The sequence below is a fragment of the Taeniopygia guttata genome, chromosome 13 (genome assembly GCF_048771995.1).
Source record: "Taeniopygia guttata chromosome 13, bTaeGut7.mat, whole genome shotgun sequence".
NCBI classification, from domain to species: domain Eukaryota; kingdom Metazoa; phylum Chordata; class Aves; order Passeriformes; family Estrildidae; genus Taeniopygia; species Taeniopygia guttata.
The window spans coordinates 6,845,242-6,873,177 of NC_133038.1; the positions used below are offsets into that span (position 1 = coordinate 6,845,242).

The 27,936-nt window shown below is 43.2% G+C and overlaps 1 long non-coding RNA gene across 1 annotated transcript in view; it reads left to right on the forward strand.

Annotated features, from left to right (window-relative positions):
- LOC115497166 (uncharacterized) overlaps positions 1–27,936 on the forward strand; it is a 287,386-nt gene that overhangs the window by 173,405 nt on the left and 86,045 nt on the right. Inside the window, exons 6-9 of the long non-coding RNA XR_012058079.1 lie at positions 5,080–5,183; positions 13,233–13,368; positions 15,296–15,397; positions 21,113–21,216. This is a non-coding gene — a long non-coding RNA (uncharacterized lncRNA). The remainder of the gene's footprint in view (positions 1–5,079; positions 5,184–13,232; positions 13,369–15,295; positions 15,398–21,112; positions 21,217–27,936) is intronic.

Sequence of the window (27,936 nt, forward strand, 5' to 3'; positions counted from 1 at the left end):
AGGACAACGTCTTTACCTTTTTTTTTCTACTTGATGTGTTCCTAAGGGTGTGATGCACATTCAGCTGCTGGTTTACTGCTGACTGAGACCTTTTCATTTTTCAGCTGTCTTTGATACCTGGCTTTCCTACTTTTGTGCTCAGGCTTTAAAGTGAACCCGGCGGCTGAGTGCTGCAAAGGTAGGGTGGCTTCCTAAATTCTCTTCTTGAGCCTCATACGTGTGTAAAGATGTGCTGCTGCCTGCTCTAAGGGGTGGGCACTGTAATTGGGTGGGAAAGCCAAAGGCACTGCCAACATCTGCCTGGCATTAAGGCAGGCAGGTTTCAAAGGCACTGAAACTGCCAAGTTCCTCTGGAAGTGAATGGGTGTGTGCCATCCCTTTGAACTCCTTGCAAAATCCAGGCTCTGTCTGCTGGGAAAAGGAAGTTTAACCTTTTTGTGTCAGCTCCACCTCCCTCACCTCTTTATGATGCACTGGAAAGTAATCCTGCTCCTCCCTGGAAGAGCAGATCTCCCTGAACACCCATCCTGCCAGGATGAGCCACTTCCACGAGTCACTGCTGTAGAGGCTTCCCCTTCTTTTGACTGAAAGGTGTTTAATGAATTTCATCTGAAATGTATCCTGAATTAGCAACAGCCAGGCAGATGTAGCTATTCTGATGTTGGGTGTCAAAAAAAAAGAAATTTTAAAAAGCCAAAAAAGGCACTTTACAAAACTGAGACTCTGAAAGGATGAAGCCAGGGGACTTCCTGGGAGCAGAGCTTCTCCTCTGCCACTCTGGATCCCATCCCAGCAGCCCTGTCTGGTCCTGTCACCTGGTGCTGGCTTGCAGCACTGTGACACCTCGTGGCATGGCACAGCCAGCCCTGCTGGGGTGGATTATTGATGCTGAGGAAATGGGAGGGTTACAAGGGCTTTGTTCAGAGCTGCTGAGCCAAATAACAGTACAGAAGTAGCTAAAAGCCCATAAATTCCCAAATGCGCTTGTTTACCATTGATTTAGATGTCTGGCCATTTATTCTGGTTGCCCAAAGCTCCAGTTGTATTTTTCTTGTATTTTCAATGGTGACTGTAAGTGTTACAGGGAATCATGTGGGGAAAGCAGGACCTCAGAGGCAGCTGCAGAGGAGCATTGCCTGGAAAGCTGCTCTCAGAGCCTAGAGGGGTGGAAAAAAGGAGATTTGTGTGTCCTCATGAACTTATCTCCAGCCACCAGGGGAAACAGTGAGCAAATCCTACAGCTAAAGAAATCTGTAAGGCTTTTGGGGCTCCTGTGAGTTGACAGAAGGTGGCATCCAAGTTGGAGAGGGTCCCCAAAGGCCTGGCAGAAGTGCCAGAGCAGCTCCCCGAGCACTGCCCACCTCTCCTTGTACCTGTCACGGCCTGGCCGCACAGCAACGCCACTCGCTGCAGAGCTTGTCAAAGCCATAAAAACATCAACTTCTGCATTTCGGCTCTGTAACCCACACATGCACAGCACCCTCCTCACATCAACAACCAGCAAGGGCTGCCTTTGGCTTTCTGCTGGAGTGACAACTGGGATGAGGCTTGTGAAGGCTGACCTAGAACTGAGACTGGACAGAGCTAAAGAATGAAGTAGGGATTTATTAAGAGGCCTCAAATAGATCCACCTTGGGCAGCACAATCCAAAACAGCCACAAAATGGACAAGAGGTCATGGAGTCTCTCACTTTTATAAGTTTTGGTCCATTAGCACATTGGAGTTAATTGTCCAACTTGACCTTTAGCCCATGAAGTCCCATCCTTCTTGCTTTTCTCTCTTCAGCCCATGTTGTTTGTGCTCTTGGGCCTGAGATCTGTATCAGCTGTCCTTGGTCCACAGCTTTGTCTCCCTACTCTGTGAAGAGAGCTCACCATCCCCTTATATGAAGCCTTGCATACTAAAGCAGAATAGAATCTGAAAAATATAAAAGCTAAAACCTGAGACACCAAGAATGTCTCCCACCCTCCTGACACGGGTCTGTGCTTCAGGCAGCTCCCTGGCACTGCTGCCTTCACACAGCTCTGAAGGGAGCTGAGCTCAGAGGGGTTTTGGGGAGCATGAAGGTCTGACAGCTGCACCACTGCCACCAATTTAAAATAGGCTGTGATGGCCGAAGGATAGCTGGAGTTTTTAGTGCTGGTGTTGTCACCATTGCTTGTGCTGAGTGGGTTGGGTATTTCAGGCTGCTGCAGCTACTGGTTTGCTGTGAACAGTATTTAGAGCAGTTGTTTCAAAAGATATCAGTTAAAAAAGCATCATTAATGTGTATCTCTGGATAGAAACCCCCTAAGTTTAGGGGGTGAATCTTGGCAGTTGTTGATCAAAAGGGGATCCCTACACTTGAAGAGATTAAAAAAAAGGGGCAGCTGAATGGTGTGGGACTATTGTGGAGCATGGAGCTGTGTGTGACTGTGGGCACCAAGTCCATCAGACCTCCAGAGCACACTTGTGTTTAACATCCACCCCTAGAAAGCCACAAGAGCTTAGACAGAGGCCTAAGAGCAGCTGCTCTCTGCCTGTCACACACACCTGCAGCAGGCAGGGTTGCAGCAAACCACAGCCCCTGGCCCCCAGAGCACTGCTTCAAGGGAAGCTGCAGGAGTTTGGAGCATGGTTTGATGGCTGTGCCAGAGGTCAGGTCTTTGGAGCCTGAGTCACGTTCCAATAGACTCCATGTGAGCCTCTCCACTGATTTCAGGGCTTTGTATTGGTCCCTTATCTGTGATTAAAACTTTTTTTGAAATGAAACTTGGCAGGAAAGCCAGGTGTGAGTGTTATTCTCCTGGCACGGAGCCAGTGCAGCCCCTGGTCTCCAAAGGTTGGTGGCCTTGGTTTTTGCACTCCTTTGCCTATTGTTAGAGCAACATCCTTCTGTTTCAGACTGTTTTTTTTTTTTTTTTCTCTTTTTTTCTATTTGCAGAAGTGACTGGCCTTGCTGCACACATGGAAGTTTTAATAATTATCCCCAAGCAGCTCTGAGAGTTTTTTAACATGGAAACAAGTTCTACATTACTCGTTAAATTGGTCAAATTTCAATAAAGTCAGGAAAACATCTTGAAAACAGCATGAATATAATTTACAAAGAAAACAATCCAAGCGTTACTGCCAAAGAGTTTTCCAACAGGAAGGAAGAAAGAATTTCTCTTTCCCCCCACACAGAATGACTGTACTGTACGTTAAATTAGTGGTTTTGGGAGTGAAGGAAACCACCACAGGATCCATGATGTTAATAAGAATGAAGCTGGTACCCGATGTGAGGATAGGTCCTGATTCTTTGTTGCCTTCCTAGGTAGGCTGTATGAGTCCTGGCTGCCAAAAATCATTCCTGTAAGTAGCTCTGCATCAGCTTTTCATCCTAGAGGAGCTCTTGCTTGCTGTGTTTTTAAGTGTAGCTGTCAAACTCCATGCAGGGGCTGACGTCTGGATTCTCAGCAAGGATGCAAGTACATGAGATGCCCTCTTTCCCCTAATACACATTGTCCTTTAATTAATCTGCTGAATCAGAGTCTGCATGAACCAAGTCCAAACCCATGGGCTGACCTGTCCCGCTGCAAACCTCTCTGGAGTCCTCAGATCAATGAATCTCAGTGCCCAAACCACGGTGCTCTGACCCTGGCTAAAGAGTGTCAGATGAAACCTTTGTGATTTTCCTACTCAGAGTAGAGAGACAGGCAGTGTAGCAGGGCACTGGCAGCAAATATAATGCTTATTTCTTAACAAAGTAAATTCAGAGGCCTACATGCTGTGTTACATGTCCAAGCCATGGAAAGGGGTTTTTACAAGTAGGCACTGACTGGAGGCATTATTGTTGTAATTGCTTGTACTATCAACTGCACTACCTGAAAGGGAAATATAAACCAGACCCAAACTTGCCTGATGATAGAATGAGATGTAAAACTACAACTGTGTCTGGTGACCACATTTCGCAATTTTGAGATGCTTTTGCACTGACATGAAAGGTAATCTTTCCAAGTTTTTTGCAATATGAAACTCAGACCTCAAGATTGGGGTCTGGACTGATTGTACATTCTCCCCTTTTGTTGAGAGATACAAGTTAATCCATGCTGAACTTCACAAACTTTTCTGCTGAAATCTCATGTGAAATCAAAGTAACTTTTGAAAAACATTTTCTTTTTGGTAAAAGCATGATTTTTGCTTTAAAATAACCTCACCAAGCCTTTTAATAAGAACAGCTCCAATGCATTTTCTCTGTCAGTTTTGTACATAACCTTCCCCTAAGGTTCCTTTGCAACTGATAAAGAATGGGAGAGTGCAAAACCCACAAATACATTTTTGGAAGAGTTGTGTTTTGCAGTGAGGCTGCTGCAGTGTTTAGTGTATGGCACTTTCAGAAATGTTGTGAGGTTTAATTAACTAAAGCACTTTATCATCATTAGAGAAATGCAGTTCTATGAGGTTATTACAAGACTTTCTAAGGGTAACATCTGTATAGGAAAGAATTAATATTTCAAACTAGTGACAAACTATTGTTTTGCCACCAATAGCATTGTGGGGAGAAACATGGAATGGGCACAGCTACTTAATTAAATTATTGTGCACTTTTTTTCCTCTTCACTGTTATTTTAACAGCTGTGCTCCATCTCTGAGGCATATTTGTCTTTATCTTTGGCTACTTTGTCAGAGTTGGAAGAACGAATCTTAGGTGGGGTTGTTCTCTTAGCGAATTAAACAATGACCAAAACTTTGCTCATTTCTTCCATCATTATTGCAGATTTCCATGGCTTCATTTTGACTGAGCAATATATGGCTCTGCTCTGGAATATGGGAACAACTCAAGGACTGTAGGGCCTTCGAGGGCCTGTCTTTTGCAGAAGAGTGTTCAGGGAGTGCTCTGTGCCATCCACCTACTCACAAAGACAATACTGTAAAATGCTTTTCCAGCATTTTAAAGTGCATAGAAGTGCTCAGGTCTATAGTTTGTGCTCAGGCAAAGTAATGCACTGATGACATTTGGATTTTATCTGAGCTAGGTAACAATTATAGGTAATAAATACTATTTAATATAAGTTGTTTGAGATCCAAGCAGTTCCAGTGTTTTCTGTTTCTTCATTTTAGTGCCTGGTGACCATCGGAGGATTTAATTTGCCAATAGATGCTACAAATACCAAAGCCACCTTCATCTGCTGCTGTGACAGAATATGATCACAGGAAAAAACCAGGTACTTGCCTTTGCTGATCTCTAAAGTCTCCTTCTGGCAAGTTTGGCAAACTTCTGTAAGAAATCTGTCTTTGAAGCTCACACTTGTATTCCGGGATTGTTGTTTGCTTGTGTCGGTCTCGGTGCAGAGAGCAGGTAAAGAGGGCAAGGAGCAGGACAGGTAAAAACAGCACAGAGAAATGTCAAGAGAGGAATCTGAGGAGAATTTAAGGAAGCAAAATGCTCAGGCACTGGGAGCAGTGGGAGAAGAGGGTCCCAGAAGTGGGACCATGGCTTCTGTCTGTTTTTTTACAGAAAGTCCAAAGTCTATTGTACCTCCTGGGATCTAGTGGTGATGGCATGGTTACTAGTTGCTGTTACAGATTTCAGGAATGTCTCAGGAAAACCTTCCCCTCTGATATTCAACTGAGCAAAAAAAAGAAGGCCAAGTTCAGATGTTTAAAAAGATGCAGGTTGCAGTGCCCTGGTGTCAGCTCTGTTTGCCCTGGGTCAGTGTGGCTGAACACTGCACTCCTGAAGTTGGTTTGTGGCCATTGAGGTCTTGGGCAGAGGGAGCTCTCTCACAGGGTGTCAGCCACAGCCTGGGTTTCCGTTCTGTTCTCTTTCCCTTGCAAAATTCAAAAACAAATAGTCAAAACCCCTCTCTGCCAGACAGGCTAAACCACCTGCAAGATGCTCCAGAAAATCTAAACAATGCCCATGAATGTGCTGGGCAAGGTTTTGTGGGCCAGCTGGTATGTTTTGGTGTGTCCCTGGAGATTCCTTAAAGGGCTGCAGCAGGACACGGAGCCTTCCTCTGAACTCTGCCTCAGCTGCTGACAGCCACATCCCTGTGAGTTAATTCCAGCTGTACACCCAGAGCTGAGTGTTGGCAGGGCTGTGAGGATGGCAACTGCTCAGGGGCTGTGACACCTGCTCATCTCCAGTAGAAACTACAGTCAGTCAGTGCCCAAGTGTGACCAAACCTTCCTGCAGGAACCTCCTCACCCAGTGCCACTTGCTGGTGTCCCTTACTGCTGGTGTGCTGAAGTGTTATGGTGATCTTTTGGCAATCTCTGATAGAAGAAATAGGACTCCAATTTAGAGCACAAAGAGAAGGCTCAAGGAATCTATCATTATTAATCCTGCTGTCAGTTTTAATTTTGGGGACATTACCTCACTCAACACTCGATGGAGAGAGCTGCCAAAAATGGTGATGTCATCATCACCAGGCACATCTGACCCTGGCTGCTGATTGCCAGTGTTGAGTGCAAGTTAATAAATCCCCTGGTACCTGGATACACTCTGGAGTTTTATTACAATGTAGGCATTCCGTGATACCCCGGTAATTAAACAGTCTGGGCAGGAAAGGAACCAAGCCACCATTTTCTCCTGTTTAGAGGAATTGTAAAATATAATTGTCTTTCAGGTCAGCTTCGTACAACTGTCATGTAAACCTTTGTCTGGATTGTGAGGAAAGTTTGGATGTAGGCAGAAATTCAAGATGAAATATAAGTGAGAAATCAGATCTGCTTCCCCAGATTGACATTTGCAGAACAAAGTGGCTCCTGACAGTCAGGGCACTCCACCTCCAAGAGGCAGAAACATTTCCACTTCTAGGGAAAACTGCAATTCTGACATCTACATATGGATTTGGGAGTGAGGATCCCACCACTGTCTCCCTGCCATGGCTGTGAGCTCCCTGCCACGGGAATTTTGGGTGCTGCTCAGAGCATCCAAGTCTGAACCCAGTCTCAAGTCCTGAATAGGAGCAACACAGATTTCTTGTGAGTGAGGGATCTTAGCTCATCTCCAGACGTAGCCACAAGATGAGACAGACACAGCATTCATAGGGTTGCCACATTCCCATGGCAGTAGCAGCATAACTTCTCCCAAATTTATAGAGCCCATTGAATAAAAGAGCAATTGAAGAAGTCATGTTGATGAAGCAAAGCCTTTGAAAATGGGAGCAGAGCTGGGGATTTTCACACCAGAGAAAGCTTTCAAGTCACGCTTGTTTGGTGCTGACATCTGTTTACCTTTAGAGGTCTATAAATAATATTACCTTTCCTCTTTACTGACTGCTGGAGATGATGCTTTGCTTCTGTTTATAGACCCCCTCCTCCTCTATCTTGATATTGGTGTTATCTGGCTGAACAATTTGACATCATCATCATCACAGAGGTTTCTCTATCTCTATAACAACATGTGATGATGCCACAAACAGAGGATTATGCAATCTGAGCTGGCTCAGATGGAAGGAGAGGCAGGGCTGGGACTTCTGCTTTAAGCACAAATATCTCTAATAACAGTACGGGGAATACAGAAACTTGTTAGCAAAGGAAATGTTTTTTTGGTATAAACATTCTCTCTTCCAAGATTTCCTCTGGTAGGAAAGTCCCTTCTTTAAGTCCTTTTATACACATACATGTATTATATATGCACAGTCACAGATATTTGTGTGTAAATAAATAAATGCAAATACAAAATAATTCCTAGGATTTGTAGAGGTGTTGCCAGTTCCTTGCTCACAAACGCTAAAGCATCCAGGATCTCCTGAGCTTCACACATCCCAAGTAAAAAGGTGCTCTGGGTCTGCCCAGACCTCACACTCCCTTTTGATTCAAGGCCTGCCCTGCCAGCCCTGTCCTCTGTGACATCTGGGGACATTGGTGTCCTTGGCTGGATTGGATTTCTTCTTTGGATTCTTCTTTTTCAGACCCCCCTGGTCTTTTCTTGGTTTGTCCTGTGGTAAAAGCACAGCAAAAATGTAAAGGGAGTTAAAAAAATTCTGCCTTCCCAAAAGCTATTTAGCAAACCTTAAGAAAATGCCCTCTTCATGCCTCAGTTTCCCTAACAATAGGGAAAATAAATCTCATTCTTAGGGAGGCATTGAGGATAATTTTTCTCTTGTTTTTGAGTGCCTGACATTTTGGTGAGGGCATCCATGGCCACTTTGGAAAACATACTTGTCTATCTTATTTTTATTGAACATATGAATGCGTCCTATCTAGCACATGTTGTCAGAATCAATAACTGTCTCTTGTTACCAGTTTTTCCATTTATGGCATATTGTCCTGACATAGCTGTAAAACCTCAATGAATATGGTTTTAATAACCCAATGGTATTTAATGTACAATCGCTGTCTTATTAAGTCTAAATTAAATCCTTACTTGAGACACTTAATTTAAAGTGTGACTGATCTTTTCCTGGCCTGGAAGGAGATACTTAAGTGACACTTCTTCCAATTTGGCCACATGGCTAAGAGGGTGGGATTTAAATAATATATTTTGATGATACCACTCATCTGGTTAAAGCTGAATTGCATCATTTTATGAACACTCAGAGACAGGATCAAATTAAACCCAACTTCCCACCAAGTTAGCTCAGCTGAGTTTCAGAGCTTAATAGTGCATTCAAAACACACACTTATTGTGACTATCCACTCATCAGCATCTGCTTGGCTTTTCCAAAGGAAAAAATGAACTGCACCATATTTTTCTACTCAGAGCCTCTTGTGGGGTGCCTTTAGAGTTGACAAAGACAAGGCTTACATTCTGCTGTGGGCACACTAATAAAATAAACCTAATAAAATAAACATTACATGCAATAACGATGCTACTAAATCTAAGTTCAATGTGTAGCTAAAGTGTTACCCACAGATCTATTTAGAGTGATGTGCCTGGACTCTTTTTCCATCCTTTTCCAACCAAGAGTCACATAAACATTTGCTAAATTGAAAGCGTCATCATAACCAATGGGAGCTCCACAAGCAATTTTGGCACGTGCAGAGCTGGGGAGGGCACTGAGCTCAGGGATAAATGACATGCTGTCACTTCTCTGGGCCAAGGCCACCACAGAAAAATGGCCAAACCTGAGGGTCTAGAAGGAAATTTCTGGACAAAAATGTCTGGCCAGACCCTGGACAGCATCACCTATGTCCTGTCTTGCTTTGTGGCTGGGTCACACAATGATCCCCAAGTTGGATTAATGCAAATTGTGCAGCTGAAAGTGCACAGGAAAGGAAAACACCCTTTAGTACAGGCAGATGTGGAGTTTCAATTTGATGTCTGGGAACACATTGCACTGGGAGCCAGGAGAAGATGGGGCAGTGGGGTAACTTCTGTCAGGATTTTCATTTCCCTCTCTTTTTAACCTCTAGATCTTTGACAGTGCTGAAGGAAAGTTGGGCAGGGCCATCAGGACTGTAGCTCTCAGCTCAGATTCCAGCTGCATCTGAAGCTACTTTCTCTGTACTATTTATTGAAAATAAAGCCTGGAATATTTCAGCATAGTGTGGAAGCTTGTTATAAAACAAAACAAAATTTAAAAAAAGGAAAGAACATTCCTAGAATTTCAGAAATCTTTTTATCTGTGGAAAAAAAAAATCTAAACAGTCTCCGTATTTGCTGGCTGTCACACCATGGCTCTTTGGGCAGTCACTGGAAGGATGCAGTGGAGTTCCTGAAGAAATGTGCCCTCAAGAGGTGCTCTGGACAGGTTCTGTTCCATGTCTGTCTCCATATTGAACAAATTTGGTGATTTTTTTTCTTTCTTTTTTTTTTTTTTTTTTTTTTTCTAGCAAGTTTGGTGGTGGTGTTGCATGTTTTTAGAATGAACTTACTCTTTGCACTACTTCAGGATCTTTATCAAAGCCCTGGCTGCTGGACTTATGGGGTTGCACAAGAGCTGCTTCTGTCACTTGGAAAACCAAAGGAAAACCCAGGTCCAAGTGGTTTCAGGGGTAGGGTTTAAAGTGTCCAGAAAAACCAGCGGTCAAGCCTGGGGACAATAAAAGCCTATTCTTCTTTCCAAGAGCCTCAAAGCACACTGTGAGGAGTTGTCCTGACTGCTTTAGAGGATGGAAAGTGCTGACAATGGTGCTGATGTGTGCAATAAGGGGCAGGACAGAGGCAGTTCATGGCAAGGGTCTCTCTAAGGTGAGAGGTTCCATACAGGTGTTGGATTTCTGTTTGCAGAGTGCTCAGAGCTGTTTCTCCAAATTAAGACTTTGGGGTTTCACAGTGCCAGTTACTCTATACAACCCCAGAAGGGGCTCGAGATAAAGCAAATGTTGTTGCTATAGAATCTTCTGAAAATCACAGCCTGTCCTGAAAGCAAGGAGAATGTGCTCAGCTCAACGTCACCACCAGCAGAGCCTAACTGAGGGCAGTATAACACTTCAAGTGAAAATATTTCTGTTCCTATTATGTCTTCCATCCAAGAACTTAATGGCTATTTGGTTCAGCTCAGTCCTGATGATTGATTTCTCCTGGATGCTGGGGTGAGAATTGTTTTAACAGTTTACAGATGGACAAATTGAACAGGGAGGTGTCCGATGCATTGCCCAGCACTGTGAGCTAAGCCAGTGGCAGAACAGTTGTATCCCTGTTTGATCCCAGCCAGGTTTAATCCCACTTTTTTTTTTTTTTAATTCTGTAGCATTTTGACTTCTTCCCTAGCCTGTGTACAGTTTAATAACTGAATCACAGCCATAGGAAATTATGAGGCTGAAGACACTGATGAAGACCTTTCATAATGATATTTATCCTTCTTGTTCTAAATCTGGAATAATCCTTATTGCAATAATTTCAGTTCTGTGAGATTTATTAACTTTGCACAGTTGTTGCTGCTTCTGTGCCTGTGTATTTAACAGTCTTCCAAATAATTTACTCAAGCTCACAAGTTTTAGGAGCTTTTCCAGGATGAAAGAGAAGGGAAAGTAATATGTTCACCCAGAGTGTTTTCTCTGTCCTTCTTTTGTCTATCATTAATTAGGAAGGGTTTCAAGTGATAAAACCAGCTTGTTGTTATAAGTCATCCACATGCTAAATTAAAGTGGGCAAACTGACATGGCAGTTAAACCCTCAAAGCCTGAAATCAATCAATAAAATCTATGGAAAATTACTCTGAGCAAATTAACATCCTTTAATACATAAATGCAATTTTTTCCCCCCACGTCTCTGCATAAAAGCTAGTCAGAAATTTCCTGTGCATCCCAATCTCATCCCAAGAGAGGTGTCATACACTCTCCTCTTTCCACCTGCACCTCTTCACAGGAGTCCATAACTCTGGAGTGGAGATGCTGGGATAAAGCAGCTGAAGGAGGTTTGTGTTGTGTCCTTACTTTCTGGTAGATTTTCCCCAAAACATCTCTTTGATTCCTTTCTTAAATGTGACCATTCCAACCCTACTGAATGTGCATGCAGAGAGGACAAGTGGATGCACAGAGGTTTGAGGAGCAGAGCTGGTGCATCAGAGAGGTTTAAAGAGCAATGCAACTTAATGGTTTCTGGGGGCTGAGGACAAACACCATCCATCTTTCTGTGTACTCTTGCAAGCACTCAGCATTAATATCTGAGGGCCTTTTAGTGCCACTGAAGAATTTATTCTCACAACACCACTGGGAGAAGGGATTTCATGGCTTTAATTTCAGTATCAGTAGGAATTTGAGAAACTGAGCTGTAGAGCTGTTGCTTTCCACTCAACTCCTGTCTATGGGTGTTGTCAAAAGATTACCAGACAAGATAAATGAACTAGAGAGTGTCCCAAGAATTCTATTCCCTTCCTATGCATCAGTGTTTCGAGAGCTCTAAAGACTTTGAGTGTGTGTAATTGTTTCAGATTTGGGCTAAGTCACCCCAGATAGAAAGTGCAACAAACTGAAGGGCTGGGGGTGTTTTTAATTGAATGGTCGAAAGCTGACAGTTTGCTGAAGGAGAAAAGAATCTGAGGTTGTGAAATGCAGGAGTTCATTTCTCTGCCAATAAAGCTCTGGAATGGGATTTCTAGATGTTTTCTATCAATAAATTGTTCTAATAAAATGTTGTCTTTACGCAAATTGAAATTTTTTGCAGGAAAATACTGACTTTGCTGAGTTGCCCCCTCCCCTTGGGAAAATTTAAACAGGGTTTCCTGGCTTCCTGCTGGGAAGATTTTTGCCAATTTTATTTTCTGCCTGAAGGGAGGAAAACAAATTGATGCATGTTTTCCAACAGCCAGCAGAGCTGGGAGGAGGAAGGAAAGGCCAATTGCCCTGGCTGTCTGCCTGCCACACAGCGTGGTCACCTCTGCCCATTGGGCTGGGCGGGAGAAGCAGAGGCAGGGGTCCTGGAGGGATGCTCTCCAAAACCTACCCAAAACACTAGTGCCAGCTTGAATGAATGTTAACCTGTTTTTAAAAAAATAATTTTTAAACCTCTTGTGATTTTTTTAAGGAGAGAAGGATGTAAATTTGTTCAATTTTTTTTCTCCCTTTGGAATGGATTTGCACCTTCTGGGCTGGTCCCCTATGCAAGACCTAAAGGGAAGTTAAAAGACAATTGCTTTTGAGGAGTCTACAATACCTTGGCAGCTGGAATTCCATCAGATAAGCAATATTTGATTAATATTGGACAGTAGGAGGAGACAAAATGGGATAGTATGGACATATTGGAAAAGCACTCACAAGAGTCACTCATGGATTTGCAATATTCCAACATGGGTTGCCAATGCTGCATTAAAATATTGCCTCAAAAGCAATTCCTTAGACTCAGTCCATGATAAGCTGATGAGCAACCCCCCTCCTTCTCCCTTCCACATATCTCTTTCAATGATATTTTCACCCACTTCCTCTATCTCCAGTGGCTCAAGCAAGGTTAGTTCAAACAAATTTAAAGCAGGGGTAAGTATTGCCAATTCAAGTCATGTGTTTTCCAGTCTGTCCCTGGGACTGTCCCCAGGGCAGGGATCCCTTGCTGAAACAGGTCATCACCCCTCTCGAGGTGAGAAGAATCAGGGAAGTGGTGACAAGGGAAAGGCAGGAAAAGGACAGAATCAGGAGGCAAGAAAAAGGTTTGCAGAGCAAGGAAGGCATTAAAGATATTACATTTCTTTTCTCACTGTACTTTACTCCAAGTCCTGCCACAGCCTTCCAGGGGGAGGGGGAAGGGCATGGGCTGATTTGCATCTTATGTTACTGCTGACAGTAGGAGGTCTTAATTGGGGCACCAAAGAGCAGGTGTATGCTAGCGTTAATCTTCCCTTTCACCTGTCACTCATGCAATGAATGTGATCTCTCCCTCTCATTAGCAGCTCTCTGTCACATGCTGGGGAGCTTTGGAAGGGTCCCTCTGAAACTCGTTGGGATTGATTTTCCTGCCCGTGCTGCGTTATTATTGCCAGACCCCGGACAAGCGCTCCCAGGGAACACATCTGCCCGGTGGAGGTATGGATAAGCACTGCCTAATGGCCTCAAATTATGTGTGCCTGGTGGAGAAATGATCAGGAATTCGTGTATTGGCCTGATGATAAACAGATAGAGACCGTCTCGTTTCAAAAATAACGCATTGTGCGCTCGAGTGTTAGAGAGATGACCTTAGGAGGAAAGTTAATTTAGCAAAGATACTCAATTTGGTGTTATCTCCAAATGTTGATTCCTGGAATCATTACTCACTCTATAGTCAGGCAAAACTTCCCTGGATTTCAAGGACTCCAGCTGGAGCCAAGAGGAAATTGGCCTGGGAGAGGATGAAATAGTAACTCTAGAATTTGAACCTCCATCTCTTGCAGTTCACCTATCACAGCAATAACAGCCTAATCCTTTGCTTGAGCCATGCAGAGTATTAGGAAACAATTCTGAGCAGCCAAGAGCAGCTAAACCTGCTTTGCTTTGCTCTCTGTGCACCCTGAACTATGTGTCTTGTGAGGAACCTACTGTCACGACAGCGATCTCTGTGTCCCAGCCACACATTTCCCACAAAGAGAAGGGGAAAAAGGCAAATCACCTCACAAAGAATTTATCTGAGCTTTTCACATTCTTCTAGCACTGCTCTGGAACGCGTTCCACTCTGGTTCACCCAGAGGTGAAATAAATAATTATCTTTGGGGGAAAAAATTCACATGGCTAAAAGTATTATATTCTGAGAGCAACAGTTTTTTGGCTGTGAGTGGGATCCAGGGGGATGAGCATCAGCTGCAGCCTGGGTTCTGAGTCAGAGCAGAGTCCCGTGGGAATCACAGCTGCTCCAGGGCTCCAGTGTTGGTTATTTCCTCTAGGATGATGGCTGGCCTCTTCTTTTATCATTCCCCTCCGTTGCTGGGAGGTGGCTTTCTTTATCATCAGATTCCTTCCAAAAGCAGTAATACTGTGATTCAATAGAATGGAAACCAAGAAACAAACAGGACTGACACATTGCATTAGTAATGTAATTCAAACTCATAATCTGTATTTTCCTTGCTGAGGTTGGGTCATGGTATGAGACTTTTCTCTTTTCTGAGATTAGGAGGAAAAAAATCCCTGAAATATCTAATTGTGCAGCCCTTTTTGGGATAAAATATTCAATATTCAGCTCTCCTGTAGAAGGAAACAAGAACTTTCAGAGGAAGAACAAATATTCACGTATAGAAGAACCAATATTCCAATAAGTGTGGCAAAAGTTGTGATGTCCACCCTGCTCTTATTGTAATTTCTACATTGGGCAATGGAAAGCATTTTTACTAAAATTCACAACCCCGTTATTGTCTGTCTTTTAGTGAATCTAAATAATTGAATTCTTCAATTCTTGTGTTTACCTAGTGTCCTACAATGAAGCAATTACCAAAACTACCAGGAAAAAGCACAGAATCAGGAGTAACATGATTGACTTTAAGCATATGAATGTTACAGGCTTCATAACTTGGCAAAGTGGGACAGGGAAGTGCCAGACTCCTTGAGATCCCTACAGTAAGGATGTGCTTTGCCATGATGCTGGATGGGAGTCTAAAATCTCTGTTATTCCAGTCCATGAATGTGTTGTCTTGAAATGTACAAGCTGCAATTAAGAGCTATTGGATAATAACTATGCCATGAAAACGTCCTAAACTATTAAAGAGCTGAAGATGATAGCGTGCTTTTAATGTTTCACATAAACCATTTGGGATTTGAAGAACTTTCAGTTCTTCGTGACGAAGTTGGAATATATCCTTGCTTGGGTTAAAGGGAAGGAAGAGAAAAAGCCCTGAATTAAATTTTTAGGCTCGACACCCTCCATTTTTTTACATATTGCTCAATTCTAAACAAGGAAAATAAAATCAGCTTTGTTCATGAGCATATGCTTTTGACTTTTTTCTTCTTGGAGCCTGTGAATTATTAATAAACTAATTTCTCTTTATAGTTCAATCTTTGGAGACTTAAAGCGCTCACTCAAATGCACTGAATAAGAGGAATGCTTCAGCTCCAATCAGTTCCCATCTTCTTTGGAAATGCTGGCCTTGAGGTATCTTTGAGTCTTTGAAATCAATCTTTTATTCAGCTGGGAATTTCTGATGGCTTGGAGGTCTGGTCTGTTAATTCTGCCTAATGCCCTGTTTAAGTTTGGGTCGTTTCTATCGGATGATTTTCTGCTTTTACTTTGCTGGAGGACTAAGAGTATCCCTTTTTCCCTTCGCTACACCCCTCTTCCTTTGTCTCCAAGTGGAAACAAAAATGTTTGTTGGGCTTAACAAGTAAGTGGGGGATGGGATGATCAAGAGACTTCCCAAAGTGGCACCTAGGTGAGATCTTGTGGAGTTTTCCAAAGCCAGATTAATACAGCTTGATCTCTAGCATCAGGAGTGCAGATATCAGAGGGATCTCTGTGCTGTTTTGATGTTTTTCATCACTCCTGCTTCACCTGAGGGTTTCCAATTCTTGGTTTATCAGTAGCACTACCACAGCTAAGGGAGAGGAGAGGGGGAAATCAGGGAATGAAGGAGGCCAGGGAAAAACCCTGAAGTCCTGTGTCCACCAGAATGTGAACAGCCTGCAACAACTGGGCTGTCCAGTTTTGTCTGCTGTCTCTGGATCATTTGGACCAAGATTTGGATCATAGAATAACTGTGTAACATCTTCCATAGAAGGCTAGCATGAACCAAAAATTACAAGACTGGGAGTCTTTTAATTGAAAAATGTGATTTCTTCTTCCCCAGAGCCTGGGCTGAAAGCTGGACAAACTAATTTCAATTGCGATCCTGTGAAACAAAAGTTCTCAATGATAAAGCAACATTGTTTGGTCCTTCCATTCTCATGCTTCTAAAAAAAGCTACCAAATGACTGAAAAAGGTCCACATGAAATTTAAAAATAGGCTGAGGGACTGGGTTACAAGTCACTGAGCTCCATGTGGTCAAATAAAAACAACTATAGCAAAAAATTACAGTGCTAATTTAAGCTGTACAACAGAATTTCATTTACCAGAAGTATTTAACTAAAGAGAACCACATTAAGGCAGTGGCCTTCATTAACAAAAATGTCCTGTGCAGAGGTGACTTCCCAGTTAAATATTTTTTGGGAAAAAAAATGTGATTCCTGAAAGAAAATTTGAAACAAAACAGTTAAAGAAAAAATGTCAGGATTTCTCTAATGTCTGATGCGTTTCTCTTTCTCAGTTCTTACTTCTGGGGCTGTTTGGAGACTCTTGATCTCCTTTGTGGGATGAATCTGGGGAAGCTCAATTGGATGCAGAGCTTGGTGCTGGCTCTGAGCTCTGGTCATGCAAACCCGTGGTGTGAGCAGGGCTGGTGGTGGCACAGAGGGGCACAGCTGGGTTTTCTGCACAGGATTCATTTTCCAGCTCTCTCTGAGCAGCTCTGAAAGGCTGGGAAAACACATCCAAACTGGGAAAACACACCCAAACCTGGGAAAGGGAAATATTCCACTCTGCTGGTGTGCAGGGGGATCCCCAGCAAGGGACAAAACCAATTTGATTCCAGCCTCCCGTTGAGGTCGATGGGATTTGTGTACCTCAGCCCATGAAGGTCTTTGGGAAATTCCAGCCATGAAGGTTAATTATAAGCCTTTAATTAATCAGACATTCACTGTGGGCTGAAGTGGTCTGGCTGTCTGAGCTCCGGCAGGTCCTTAATTAACACCACTGGGGGCTGGGGAATGGGGTGACTTTGAGGCAGCTGCAGGTCTCTGGTGAAGGCTGGAATGAGGAAGGCTGGAATGCTCAGGATGGGGGCTGGAGATGCTGCCGGGGGCCAGGGCTGAGCCCTGGGCTGGGGACAGTGATCTGTGCCATCCACGTCTGGTGCAGTCAGTGAATGAGCCCCACTGGGCTCCCCAAGGTGAACAGGAAAAAAAAATCAAGGTTTCGTTATTCTTTATGCATGAAAAATTAGAATAAATTGGCAACTGGAATAAAAAATCCAAACTGACATTGGCTTACTTGGTGAAGCTTTTTAAAACAGGCCTCTTAGTTTAAAATTGCCTTAAAATTGAGGTAGCATTAAATGATGTCTCTGAACTTCTTTTTTTCCATAAATGTAAAGAGTAAATTTTGAATGACACAAGAATTTATCGTCTCCTGGGTTTCCCTGGCCAGTTAAACTCTCTGACATGTGTCTGGTGCTCTGGAGGTACCTGGGTCAGAGAGGGTCTTGAATCTCTGAAGAATATGGGAATATGGCCTGAGAGAGAACTTCTGGCCTCCCTCAAACCAAAAGCAAAGTAGCATTAACTTCAAGGGATCTGGGATTTCTCTCAAATAATATTATTAGCAATGCTTCAATGGTCTTTAACTTAATAAAAACAAAATGGCAGCATTAGAGAGAGATGCTTATGAGGGAATAAAAAAGCCGTTTTGTTTCTCCCAAAATTACAGGAACTTTATTTTTTTTTCTCCAGACACACACTGCATTTCTAGTAAGAGGCAAAAATATGATGTAGGAGAAAAAAACTTTCAGTTGATGCACTGAAACATTTTTAACTATCCAAACAATGGAAACTGCATCCATGAGAAAACCAGAGAGGACTCCTAAAACACTATGAAGCCAACAGAAAAAAAAAAAAAAAAGAAAATAAATACCCCCATTCCTGGTGGACGCCTGTTTCTTTAAGCAGCTGTTTCTTGTCTCTGAGGTAACAAAGTTGTCATGTGATGCATCTGTTACCATGGCAATAATCTGTAATTGTGCAGAAAATCCACCAAAGTAGCGTGCAAGTCCTTGGTGAATTGGACGGAGAGAAAAATCACCCCTGTGCAAGCCTTGAATTGATGCTGTTGTGCAACTGCCTTGGCCAAGGCAGCCCAGCTTCACCTCCAGTGAATTTCCTGTGTTTTTTCGCTCTGCTGCTGGTGCCCAGTGTTTGCCTGGTGTTTAAATACCCTCCCCACTGCTGCCCCCACAGCCGGTGTGTCGTGGGCATCTTTTCCACCCTTCTCTGCCACATTCAGGGCATTTTACAGAAAGGATCTGGAAACTGCTGCTGTTTTGGCCAAAAGTGCAAGGACTGTGACTTTCGAGTCATTTTTTTCCAAGCACAGGTGGTAAAATGGCACTAAATATTGGGTCCTACTGCAATTGCAATGGGAAAGATGTTCCCATGTTTATTTTATCCCTCTCTCCCAAAGGGGCAGCCCCCAACACCTCCATTGGCTCTGCCTCCATCAGGATGTGTCGTTTCACCAGCACCTTGGGAACAGCTCCCACACACCCTCGTGTGCACACAATATTTGTATTTATATATAATATATAAATTTAAATAAATCTTCTGCTAGCAGGCCAAGTTCAGAGTCCTTAAAAACCAGCTGAAAATAGAAACAAAGAAGGATGGGAAGATCAAATCTGAAGAAGTTTCTGCCGTGCATTAGTCATAAAATAAACTGCTGGAATTTACAAAGAAAATCCTTGAGCATCTTGAGTCATCTGCTCATGATATCATTGGGCTAAAAGTGCTTGCTACTATCCAAATCAAAATGCCAGGGAAGTCTCATGAGAATATGCCTCGTGGGCAAATCCCAAAAGGAGAACATCTGGATTTAAGATGCCATTGCCCTGTACTTAACCCTAAGCCGCTGAGAAAAATGACTATTCTCCCGCTCTCACTCTCTGTGTTATTAGTAAATATTTATATTATACAAGCACCCAAAGGCCTCAAATGAGAGTAGGCTTCCATCTTGAGGCTCGTGCAGGCCTAACAGAGAGAGGAGCCCCCTCTGCTCTGCAGGGCTTGCTCATTGTTTGTTTTTCCTCTCAGCTATGGTGAGATGAGCTGCACCATGCCCAGCAACTGAGTTATTGGAATTAGAGGAGACCCTCATTTCTTCCACAGGGGGAAAAATGTGTTTTGTTAAGGGAGCTGAGGCAGCTTAGAATCAGTGAAAATTCTTTTGTGCCCACACCAGCAGTGCCACCTTTAGCTTTGCCTACCAGGCTCTGATATAGCCTCTTTACCCTGAGTTAATAACATAAAACTGCTTTGTCTTCCCTTGTAGTGTAGGTGTTAATTAGACTGATGTGGATGACTTAATACCACTCACACTGATATTCAAGCCTAAAACCAGACCTTCTCAGAGCCCAGCATTTGCAGAAAGTGGATTCACATTCTCTCCCCTCCATGCAAGTCCCTGCCTGTCTTTTGAGGCTGACACGGGTGCCTCACCTGCAGACGTGGGGCTGCTCCTGAGGTTGAAAGGATCTTACAGAAAGTCATTTGCTCTCTCATGTGTACTGCAGCTGAACCCAACCCCACTGGGTGTGTGACCTGAGAGCTGCCTTTTTCCATCTGGTTTTGAAAGATGGATTCTGACATTTGAGTGAGGAGAGCCTCCTTCAACCATGACCCGAATCTTCTGCAACTATTTCTGAAGGGGAGGGTTATAACCCCAGTGTAAACTAGATGAAGCTTCCAAAAATCAATGGCACCTTTGCTCCATACAAATTTCCCTCCAGACTCTTCTGCTTGGTGGTTTCTGGTGAGATGGAAACAACCCAGTAACACCCTGGGTGAACCTCCCTATTGCTGGAGATGTTCCACAGCTGTGCACTCCTCAACACACCTGACACGGGGAAAACACAATTAGCAATAATTAACTGAAGTAAGGCCTGGCCTGGGCTTTCTCACTGGGAACACCGAGTTTATAAAAGCTTTGAGAAGAGCAGAAGCGATTTGGTTTTCTTGGTGGTGGAGCTTGGTTTCTCTTTGGGAGTAGCATGAGTGGTGCCTGAGGATTATCCCTACCTGTTGTCCCTCAATTCCTCCTTCCCTGGGAAGCTGAAGAAGAGGTAAGGGGATGGTGTGTCTACATAGTGAATTTGGGAGGCCTCCAAGGAAAAAGGTTGATTTGGAACAACACAGGGCTGGGTCTTCCTGGGCTTTGCTCCTTGGCTCTGCCCTGAGGATTGGCTGCTCCTCTCCCACCCTTTTGCAGCTTTCCTGCTGGACATGCTGAGGCTTTTCCCCTCTGGAAAGAGCCCCCTGGAGATGACTCACCATGCTCCCCCTGCCCTGTGAGATGGGAAAGCTGGTGTGTCCCCTGTGGGAAGCCAAGAAACAGCAGCCGAAGCAGAGCTGTTCTGAAATAAGTGCTTAGGAATGCTCTGACCTCTTGCTTCACTGATGCACCACTTTTTTCCTTTTTTTTTTGTGGATTTGTTGCCTTTTTTTTTTTTGTGTCCCAGCAAGAACACTAAAAGATCTGCTTGTACATAACTTTAATCTGCATGCTCACATACAGAGAGTCAGCCTGGGCTAGGGCAGAAGAAGGGGGCTCACAGCTCTGCCAGTTGTAGGTGTTTGGGGCTCCAGACAGCTGTGACAAACTGCAGCCTTTTTACTACCTTAGAAAACATAATGGACCACTTTTGTAATTTTAGCTGTAAATGCACTTCTGCTGTATCACAGGACAGTGCTTGAGTATGAGAAAAGAGAGAAATACAAGAAGTGCAGAAATTATGTGGTGACAGGCCAAAGAACAGAGCTTATAACACACCCACAGAGTGTTTCCTGTGAAAACAATATTCTCCTGGTTCTGTTCATGATGCTCTTGCTTGCCTGCTTTAAGGAGTAATTTCTCAGAGCTATATTTTAGATGTTCAGCTCTTGTAAACTCTTCACAGTTTAATACATTGCAGCCTTTCTGTTTGCCAAGCTTGAGTCACTGGATTAAAATTGCAGCCGCCACCACAGCCATCAATGTTTCTGTTAACTTCCCGTCTCCTCTCTTCCCAGGCTCTACCTAATAATGGCAACCTGTGATCCCAGTTTGTGCTGCACAGATGACTAAAGAACATAAAGATCTCAATCTTTCTGCAATTTGGAAGCAAATAAATAAGGTGAGAGCTATGTGTGCCCAACTTCGCTTGGGTGAAGTTGCATCGAGCAGTAAAAGTCCTTGTGCTGTGTGGTCCTGGGCTGAAAAGAATGATGAACACTGATGGTCCTAGGTGTGCACCTGAGGGAGGGATGGCCCTCAGGGAGGGTGTCTGCTGGTCTGAAACTGCTGCTATAGAGCAGGAGCAGGAACTGAGATTCCACATGGACTGCAGCGATTGCCGGACCCAGCTGGGAAGGAATTGTCTCCTGGAGGAAGTTGGTTGATGTCCTTAGGGATCCAGTATGGTTTGCAGGGTAGGATCCGCTAAGGAGGGAGATCTTGCCCACTGTTGGCTGGGGCTGAAGGTGTTGCTGTCCCTCCTGTTCCTGTCTGACCCATGGGTGGTGGATGTGGTGCTGCTGGTGAGGTGGTAAAGGCTCTGTGGAGTGAGTGATGAGATGGTTCCTTCTGGCCTCAAAGCCTGTGAAATGGAAATCCAAGGAAAATTCTGTCTAAAGAAGAGGCTGAGTTGGGTCTGTGTTGGCTCTTATGCTGTTAGTTGCTGGCAGTGAGGCTGTGGTGGAGAAAGGCTCATGAAGAGCTTCATTAGCACCAGCACAGCACAAGTGCCTGCTGATAGATAAATGCTCTGGAAACTTGTGCAGCAAGGAAGGAGATGGTACCAGGGGGAGTCTGAAAGGCCAAAGCAGAGCTTTTGGAGGCCTTGATGTTTGAATAAAGTCACCTGAGGATGCATCTAGCAGAGCTGGGGATGTGGGAGCAGAGGAGGAGCCTTTAAGGTTGTTTAAATCTTTTAGCAGAAATCTCAAGCTATAAACGGAAACATTTCACTCTAAGTCAATAAAACGGATCCAGTTTTTGTTAGAAAAAACCCTCCCATTCAAGCCATTAAAACTAACAGCTCAAATCCCTTAAGGGAGCCAGCTCCACAGGCTTGTGTTTCCATAGGGTTTACTGGCAGATTGCACCAGTTACCTTCCATGCTTTATTGAAAGGAATGCTGGCACTTCAGGCACGTGTTTCTGGTACAAGTTTTCCTAAAAGTGTTTGGATTTGTGTGCAGCCTGAGTGCTGGTGGCTAAAGGAGTCCATATGGCTCCACATCAGGGGAACGTGGGGCTGAATGTCCTGGGAAATCATCTTGTCACCACAGTGGGACACTCAGTTCCTAAAGGCTGAGTGTCTTGCTGGGTTGGAGATGTGATCAAGCATTGCATCTGTCCCTGCTGGGCTTGCTGTGCACTGCTGGTTGGGGCAGCAGGGAAGGGCAGAGCTGCAAATGATGGAGGGAAAATATATCTTCTTTCTAAATCTATCGATGTAGATACCTTCAGACATCTTGACATTCCCCCTCTTCCCTTCCTTCCCAAGGCCTGAGGTTTGAGCATCATGTTTTTATACTCAGAAACCAATCTGTTTGATAATCTGACTGGGAATAAGTAATGCAGCTACATACTTCTGAATACTTATATGTGCACAATCTGTTTGCTTGATATGCTCCAGTCTCCCTAACATCTGGTTCTAGCCAGTTGCTATCAGCCTCTTGGTTTTATAAGCACTAAATTCACTCAGTTTTTAATGCAGGGAAGAAAAAAAATACATCCCTAAGAGCATAACATTTACAAGCATTTTTTGTGGGAGTGGAGACAGGAGGCCAAGTTCTGCTCTCAGACAGAGTCCAGCCTTTGCATTTTTGGGTGGGCCTCCAAAACAATATTTTTTTCCTTAGGATGCCTCCTCTTTATCCAAACTAGACTGATTTCTGTCAGCTATTGTCATTTCAATATGAATGGGTTTGGCATGGAGACTTGAGGGAGGGTCAGCAAGATGGGTTTTTGGGGTGCTTTTTGAAGGCCAGCCGGACTGTCCTACATGCAGGATGTGTGTGCCTTGGCTTCTGGGAAAGGAGCACAGGGGCAGACTGGTTTTGTGTTTCTGCTGGCCCAGCCTGCCAGTTTTCTCACCTGGGGTCCATGCAGTGCTGCTCAGTGGAGCTGAGGGAGATAAATTGTCACTCCCCAAACCGTGCTCAGCATCTGAGCCCCACCCCAGGTGTCTCTTTCAGTGAGGCTCTGAGCATACCAGAGAAGACCTTGGTGCTCCAAAATCATCTGCTCAGGATAAGCAGAGACAACCAAGGTTGGATTTTTATTGAGCACATATGGCAGTGGAGGACTCAAGGGCACAAGGCTACCTGACAGGCTCTTTTGAAATATATCCATAAAAAACCCAAGCATCTCCAAAACCACTGCTGTTAAGCCACAAGCAGAAAATCAATAGTGAGATGTATGCAAACACTCAAACCCTTGGAAAAAAAGAAATTCATGTTGCCTAAATGCAGTTTACAAAAGGGCTGACCAGGTTCTATTTTGCTGTTCAGCCAAGTTATCTTTTCACTACCACATTCTCTTCGTGTTTTGGTGTTCACCCTCTTAGGTGAGACTCTGAGACCTGAGAGCTCTCCCTAAATAATATGAATAATAACTTCCTTGAATAATTTTAATTATGATGTTAAAGTTACCAGCAACGTTAGCCATGCTAATTCTAACCTGGATAGCACATACCAGTGGTCTTGTCTGCTCTGCAAGAGGAGCACAAATGTGTTTGGGAGGAAAGAGAGATGGCAAACCAGAAATTGCCCATACCTTTAGTCTCTGAAGAGTTGCAATTCACATATGGATGGAATTTAGCTCTAGGATAACATAATGTAGCTATAAGTGGAATCAATCTGGTCCACTAATTCTCTTTCTGCCTGTTTTGTTTTAAAGGCAAACTAGCTTCACTTTACACATGTCCATAATGGGTTGTTGAGGCAGGTAACCACGTGAGCTGCTGAGTAGGGCCTTGTGGGTTTTCTTTTTGGGCCAATACTCACTTTCTGGAAAAGATAAGGGGGAATAGACACACTCCTTGTACAAGTCCTGCACATGTGCTCCTGAACTGCCTGGTAATGGTGTGGCATGAATTCAGATCCTGCAGGATTACATATAGGTTTCCACGGTTATTTTTTCTGTTGTTACCAAACACTTGAAGCAAGGCTGTGCTGTGGTCATATAGACAGGAAAATGACATCATGCTGAAAACCACTAATCCAAACGCTTTGGAATCTGAAAGGCAAACCATATTCTAATTAGAAACAAAAAAAAAACCCCAATGACATTTGAAATGGAGAAATTTCTTGGATTATTATTATTATTTTTAAATCCTCCCCTGGCTTCCCTTCCAGCCAAGGCTATGACAAGTGCATAGGAGCTGATAATAAACACACACCTCTAAGGTCATAGCTAGGATTTTTAATTTAAATAAATAAATAAAGATGAATTTTCCAGTATCCAGGGATCCAGCACTTGGAAACAAGCAGCACAAAGTGTGTTCTGCAGGGTCAGTGTGGAAGGTGGCTTTTAATTTTTTTTCTTTTTCTGTTTAGCAATGTATTTTTCCCTTATTTGAGAACACAAAACAGCCTTATTCTGTACTTCTCCCTGCCAGGTTGGAAGGTGGTAACTATAGGTTTTGGGATGGTGATGCTTTGTAGGAATTATTGACAGTGCGGGAAGACACAGAATTAGTCACAGCAGCCACACTGTTTTAAGAGGTCAGCAGATGTGACCAGCTCATCCTGCTACGGATGATGAGAGCTGGCCAGAGAAATGTTGAAGAAACCATATTCCACCAGCTGTTGATGTGTCTCTCAGTGCTGCTGAACCTTCTGGAAATAATTCAACTTTGTTTTCCGGGTAAAAGAGGGTGGAGGAATTTCAGCAATGTTAAAATTGACTTATTTTCACACACAAAACACTTAATTTGAGATAAAGTTTCTTTAAAATTTCTCTCCTAAGTTTCTTAGCATTCTATGGGACCTAACTAGGAAGTGATTGAAATGGAAATCAAATATTATAATCCATAAAACCTGCTTTTATTTTTTCCTTAGAAACTTTTGCAGAAAACTGAATTTTGGGGAAAGAGGAGGGTGTATTCCTTAGAAGACAACAACACCTTGAGCTCCTAATTATAAATTCTTTGGAAAATGCACCCTCCATCCTTTCCAAATTGAGTCAGTCATTTCTCAAATGCAGCAAAGCCTGCTGTCACTTCCCCCCTCCCCTGTAATTCCCAAAGATGCACTGCAGGTGTTGGTGTCTATGGAGACACTGGAGCTGCTGCTTTGTGTCATCCCCACTCAAGAAATCCTGTTTGAGTGGCCCCTTGTTTTTGCACAATGAGTTACATTGCAAGCAAAGCAAATGGTGCCTCCAGCTCCATCCTCTGCCTCTGCTCCCTTTACTGCTATCCCCATCTGGAGAATAATATAATGAGAATAGTTATAGAGGTTGTTGCAAGGAATCACCTACTATCACACACCTGCCAACGGGGTGGATTAACTGTCTGGTTCTTTTAGGAACAGAATAAATCCTGACATATTTTGAAAATGTATCCTCACTTCCTTCTGCATTTCTGTTCTGCTCAGTTTCATCTCGGTCATGGTTGGTTTTCTAAAAGTGCCACTATTCATATTGGATTTGCACCTTGCAAGCACCTGCAGGCTTATTGTTTGGCATGGCCTGTTCTTTATTGATTTGGTTTTTTTCTTGCTTTTTCTTTTGTGTTCTGTTTTGTTTTATAACATTTCATGGTGTAGACAGTGACTTTACGGGTGCTGGGCCAGCCTGCTAATTGGTTTCACATCTCTCTTTGAGGGTAGATTTAACAGGGTCTTTGCTGGCTCTTGCTTATTTCTTTTTCCCACAGAAATGAAAGTGAGAAGCAGCTCAATAATGTTACAGTGCCATTCATTTCTTCCTGCAACTGCCTCTGTGCAGACCACTGAGATAATTTAGTGGCTGAGAGAGGGCAGGGTTTGTGTGAGGTTCCCTGGACTAAAACAGGAAGGCTTTCCCAGTGTCACTGAGGAGAGAGCTGGAGCAAAGCTCAGCTCAGTGCTGGATATGAAATGTACAGATACCTTTAATGGCCAATGCAGGAACATTTTTTTAATGCCACTCTGATAAAGCAGATCCTTAGTGCCAGGTGAAGAATATGAGAATCTCTCACTTTGAATCAAAACACTCAAATACGTGTTTCTGCTGTGTTTCCTTGAGATGTGATGTGAATTTCTGGAGGATCTGTGCTTGGCTGTGATGTGGGAAGGGGCTGTACTGGACCCCAGGGCAGCCTCATGCTTCCACTGTGAGCTGAGTTCAGTCTCACTGCCTCTAGATAAAGCAACTCTCACCCCCAGGGATTGCTGCTCCAGCTCTGACATCACTCTTAACTTTTTTTTTTTCTAACCTTATATAATGCAGGCTTTTTAAAAAGTGAAAAGCAGATCCTTTTATTTGTTACAATTAAGTGAAGAAATTATTTATACCTGTGTATTCATTTACTGGAGTTACTGTTTTGGGAACTGAACATGTCCTGATAATACTGTGTCTCCAGATCTGACTTATGTGGCAAGTTGACTTTTCTAGAGACTATTTCAGAAAATGAATGCCAGGGTTTTATCACTTTTGCCATCTGATAATGTCAGTGGTACTTGGTTATGGTCAACAAAAGTCAGATGAAACAGGACATCCTTGTAATAGCATATGCTGTTCTTCATGGTACTTAAGACACACACGAACAACAATAAAACAACTTTAGGTGAAGGGCCAGTGAAGGAGAACACTGGGCTTCATTCTTTCCCTTCAGAATAAATTCCCTTCTGTCTGCAAGCATCTCATTTGCTGTTTGTACAGAAAGTCCTTTGTTAGCCATTTCTCATTACAGCTATTGATAAGGCTTGTCCAAAAACATGCCAAAGTGCTTTTGTAAGTCAGATATTTTACATCAAGCTCCAACAGCTAGTAATCATACAGTGGGTCTCTCTTAAAAACTGTTTTACTGTTGCCTTTTTATTTAGATAACATTGCCGCGATACTTACAGCAAGGGAATAGTATGAACACTTCAGTAGGGTGTTTGGTTGGAAAAGCAACTGAGAATGCTTTAATTGTTAGGAAGGAAACTCCACTTTAATTAGCATGATTTCCAATACTGCTGCTTGTACAATATAAATGTCTCGTATTATAAGGACATTTGTTTCAATGAAAATAGTCTTGAAGACTGGAGCAAATTTTTTTGTGTGTGCCTAAGATAACATTACAGTAAAAGAAATGTGATTAGTATTTTCTTACATTTATATAGCTTTAAGAAATGTGTATGAAAATATTAATAGTTTATATATATGCAAAGTAAGTTCCTCCCTCTGAGTTTAATCTTTGCACATTTGTTTCCAATTTGCAATTCCAGTGTTTTCCACTATTGTCTATCCATTGCCCATCTAAAATAAGCAGTAATATGGAAAAATGATTGTTGGAAGTGGTTATAAACCATTTCTCATAACTCTAAGCGGTGCCAAATGAAATGATTGTGCAAGAGGCTGTAAACAAACAGAATCTACTTTTTCTCACAATGCATAATTAAATTGTGGAGCTCGTTGCCACAGGATGTTGTTGATAGCTGCAGCTCAAGAAGCAACCAAGCAAGTGAGTGGAAGCAAAAGTCTCTGAAGGGCCATTAAAGGAGATGACGCAGATGTAGGCTATGGCTCAGGAAGTCCTTAAACCACAAATTGCTTGAAATGGAGAAGATATTGAGAATTTCATACTTGCATCACATCTTACAAGCTTTCTCTCAAATGCTTATTACTATCCATTTCCAAAGGCAGGATGTTGGATGGAC